Here is a 5,231-nt window from a genome sequence, read left to right as displayed (position 1 = left end):
AGTGGGAACATTCCTTAACATTGTAAAGGCCATCTATACTAAGCCCATGGCCAATATCATTCTAAATGGTAAAAAACTTAAAGCATTCCCCCTAAAAATTGGAACAAGGTAGGGATGCCCTCTTTCACCACTTCTATTCAACATTGTCCTTGAAACTCTAGCCAGAGCAATTAGACAGACCAAAGAAATTAAAGGGATACGAATTGGAAAAGAAGAACTCAAACTATCCCTATTTGCTGATGACATGATTATATATTTAGAGGAACTGGGAAATTCCACCAGAAAACTTTTAGAACTCATAAGCGAATTCAGTAAAGTAGCAGGATATAAGATCAATGCTCATAAATCTAATGCATTTTTATACATAAGTGATGAATCTTCAGAAAGAGAAGTTAGGAAAACTACCCCATTCACAATAGCATCGAAAAAAATAAAATACTCGGGAATCAATCTCACAAAAGAGGTGAAAGACCTCTACAATGAGAACTACAGAACACTAAAGAAAAAAATTAAAGAAAACCTTAGAAGATGGAAAGATCTCCCATGTTCTTGGATAGGAAGAATTAATATTGTCAAAATGGCCATACTACCAAAAGTGCTATACAGATTCAATTCAATTCTAATTAAAATCCCAATTACAGAAATTGAGCAAGCAAGCATGAAATTCATGTGGAAAAATAAGAAACCCAGAATAGCTATAGCAATCCTTAGCAGGAAAAGTGAAGCAGGGGGTATCGCAATACCAGAACTTCAACTCTACTACAAAGCAATAGTAACAAAAACGGCATGGTACTGGTACCAAAATAGACAAGTAGATCAATGGTATAGAATAGAGGACATGGACACAAACCCAAATAAAAACAATTTTCTCATACTAGACAAAGGGGCCAAAAATACGCAATGGAGAACAGATAGCCTCTTCAACAAATGGTGCTGGGAAAACTGGAAATCCAGATGCAACAGAATGAAACTAAACCCCTCTCACCCTGCACAAAACACAACTCAAAATGATCAAGGACTTAGGAATGAGACAAGAGACCCTTTATCTTATAGAAGAAAAAGTAGGTCCAAATCTTCTACATGTCAGCTTAGGATCAGACTTCCTTAACAGGACTCCCATAGCACAAGAAATAAAAGCAAGAATCAACAACTGGGATAGATTCAAACTAAAAAGCTTTCTCTCAGCAAAGGAAACTATCAGTAATGTGAAGAGAGAACCTACAGAGTGGGGAAAATCTTTGCCACTCATACTTCAGATAGAGCACTAATTTCCAGAATATATAAAGAACTCAAAAAACTCTACACCAAGAATACAAATAATCCAATCAACAAATGGGCTAAGGAAATGAACAGATACTTCACAGAAGAAGATCTACAAGCAATCAACAGATATATGAAAAAATGTTCAACATCTTTAGTAATAGGAGAAATGCAAATCAAAACTACCCTAAGATTCTATCTTACCCCAATTAGAATGGCGATTATCAAGAATACAAGCAACAATAGGTGTTGGCGAGGATGTGGGGGAAAAAGGTAGACTCATACATTGCTGGTGGGGTTGCAAATAAGTGCAGTCACTCTGGAAAGCAGTATGGAGATTCCTCAGAAAACTTGGAATGGAACCACCATTTGACCCAGCTATCCCACTCCTTGGCCTATACCCAAAAGACTTAAAATCAGCATACTACAGAGATGCAGCCATATCAATGTTCACAGCTGCTCAGTTCACAATAGCCAGACTGTGGAACCAACCTAGATGTCCTTCAATTGATGAATGGATAAAGAAACTGTGGTATATTTATACAATGAAATATTACTCAGCCATAAAGAATAATAAAATTATTGCATTTGCATCAAATGGATGAAATTGGAGAATATCATGCTAAGTGAGATAAGCCAATCTCAAAAACCAAAGGAAGAATTATCTTGCTGATAAGCAGATGATGACACATAATGGGGGGGGCAAGAATGGTGGAAGGAAGGATTGTATAGAGGGAATAGAGGGGTGGGAGGGGTGGGGGGGAAGGAAAAAATAACAGAGTAAATCAAACAACATTACCCTATGTAAATGTATGATTACACAAATGGTATTCCTTTACTCCATGTACAAACAGAGAAAAACATGTATCTCATTTGTTTACAATAAAAATAAATTAAAAAGAAAAAGAAAAAAAATACTGAGGTAAATAGAAACACTAGTTTTTCTTTTTAATTTGTTAATGACACACATGATTGCTTACAGCAAAAGTTTCAACATTGTCTTATTAGAATTGCAATATATATAAATATAATACACATAAAATTATAGCATAAAAATATCAGATGGAGAAGGCAGGCAAGCAAATACCTACAGTTGCAGGATTCTACATCTTACCTAAGACAATACAATATCAATCCGAAATAGAATGTAAAACTCTACAATGAATATATAATGACATCACTAGAAAAGTCACTAAAACTAAATAATGCAAAGAGGTACAACTAAAACAAAACACCACAAGATATTTATAATTTTAGAAATAATTCAAAAAATAGGAAAGTAATAATTATAAACTAAAAAAGACAAACACTGATAATAATATGGACATAAATCCAATCATATCAAAATTCCATTAGATATTAATTAAGCAACCCAAATAAAAGGCAGTCTTCAGACTAAAAATAAAAGCAACAAACACATGCTGAGGAAAAGAGACATATTTTATGGATAAAGAAAGATGTAAGCTGAGATTAAATGGATGGAAAAATATGCAACTAAAAAAGTCCAGAAAGGAAAGACTGGCACACCCCTATTGACATCAGATAAATTGAACTTCAAGGCAAAGAGTATTAATAAAAGTAGCAATGGAAGATATAAAATCTTAAATATATACGAATCTATGAATCTAATACCAAAGTTGAAATACAGGTAGCAAATATCAGTGGAAATAAAGTGTGAAATACACAATTCTACAATCAAAGTTAGAGATATTAACACCTCTCCCTCAGCAAGAATAAAAGAGCCAGACAGGACTTTGGCAAAGATATGGACAATACAAAGAGCACCATAAAATACTGTGACATAATTAACAGAATTAGCATCTGCAGAATATATATTATTTTCAAGTATACATGTTCACCATATATTCACTGAGATAGAACAGAGGCCCACTGAGCAGCTCTCAATAAATTTGAAGAGATCAAAATTCTTCAGAGTATGTTCTCTGATAGAATTAGGTTGAAATTAACAATAAAAGCATAGGTATTATTTCAACGCCTATGAGACTTTGTGATAGACAAAATTTTCTTAGAACATAAGGCACACAAACCATTTAAAAATTGGCAAATTTAACTTCATAAAAAAATTAAAAATCAAAATTACAAACTGTTGCTCTGCAAACACCACTAAGAAATTGAAAAGGCAAAACATCCAAATGATTATGCTTAGTGAAGAAAGCCATGCAAAGAAGAGTATACACTACACTACTGAATTAATGTAAAATTCTAGAAAATGCATCACGATAGGAAGCAGATCAGTAGATGCCTGGGGATAGAAGAGGGAGAGATTACAAAGGGGAGAGGAAATTTGGGGTTCTAAAATGTTTTCCATTGGGATTTTGCATCTGGCTTTGCATCAGGTACGCTGTATCTCCAATAAGAATCTGATGGAGTCATAAACAGGGGTACAAAGGCAAAAATCAAAGGACACTTTATTATTGTTGGCTCAGGTTTTACCTGAAACTCTTATGCAGAGCTCTATGTAAATTGGATTTCAGGCTTAAGGGGTTACTTTTTATTCTACCTAAAATCCAAATCTGAATTTAATCTTTAGGCAGCTACCCCAATTGTTTAAATGCAGAGAGTAAAGCAGACACAGTTGCCCTTTGGATCAGCTTGCCTGCCAACTGGAAGAGGAAAGAAAGGGTTACATCCACAGGCGACCTTTTAGCAAATACTGACCCTTGGGTAGATGTGGTCTAATCCAGCGTCCTAAAATCGGATCCATCAAATTAGCTACAAAATCCTTTCTAATGAGGTTGCAAGAAGGATTAAGGGGATGAGACTTGAGTCAGCTCGTCTCCTAGACAGATATCTGTTCCCTCCTTTAGAGCAGAACCGACTGGAATACATCTTGGGGTAGATTAGAGTCTGTTGGAGAGACCAGACTTTGTTCATTAGAAAGTAACAGAAGAGAGCTATCAATACAGACGTTCTAGCTGAAATGAAGGAAAGAGGACCACAGGCTAGAGTATTGTAAATTAAATCTGATGAATGAAATACATCAGATTTTCCTTGAGGAAAGAAGCAAATGCAGAAATTTTTAAAAAGGGGCTTGGGGAAAGGGAGAGCATAGGGCTTGTCTTTAGATCATTTCCAATTCTTAAGAGTGTAGTATACGGAAAAGAAATGTAAACACAGATTGCATGCATATGTAGATAGAATACAAAAAGAAGAGGAAGGAGAGGGGACAGTCAGGGCAGCAGGACTGGAGGCATGAAGCTGAGTTCTAACACACACTGACAAGGTGACTGCCAGGCCCAGGCAGGAGGGAAGGCCCAGCTCCCAGCCGGCAGGATTTCTCTCTCTGCGAGCGTCCCCTCCAGGCCCCCGTGATGGATGACTCTTCAGACATTTCATTACTTGAAGTTTAGCAAATCTGAGTCACCCTCTGGACATCAGCATTAACTCCCCAGATCCTCACGTGTATCTTCTTCAAAAATAAATTGAACCAGAAGACAGGAAATAAAAGGATATGTGGTGAAAAAGTGTTTCCCTGGGGAGGAGGAAAGAAAGGATGTGACAGGAGCTTGAACCCTAAACCAAGCAAAGACTCAAGCTTGGTATTGTGTGGAGGGCACAGAGCCAGCCAGGGAAAAGCCTAGAAGCCAGTCCTGGCTTTCCACACTCTGTCCTGGGCAAGTCACTTAACCATTCTTTGTCTTATTCCTGTTTCTGTAAAATGAGAGGATTAAATTAAGAGAAATGAACTCCCAGCTTATTTCAACTGTAAGATTTTAGACTCGAAATATTAAGAGTACAAGGATTAAATATAGCAATAGACTGAAACAATAAGAAAGGGATTTACTTTATGTAAATAAATCAGTAACAATCCTTGATTCCACTCTTCTATAAAACCTTTAAATTCCTTACTTCCAAATAGAAATTAAACTATATTAGAGAATGAAACAATCACATCTGCAATACTGAAAGAAACAACAAAAACAAATAAGAAGTGGCCCTTATTTCGTTAA

Source organism: Sciurus carolinensis, chromosome 4 (assembly GCF_902686445.1).
Source record: "Sciurus carolinensis chromosome 4, mSciCar1.2, whole genome shotgun sequence".
Classification (NCBI taxonomy): Eukaryota; Metazoa; Chordata; class Mammalia; order Rodentia; family Sciuridae; genus Sciurus; species Sciurus carolinensis.
The sequence above is the reverse complement of the archived record's forward strand: the minus strand, read 5'-3'. Positions refer to the sequence as shown.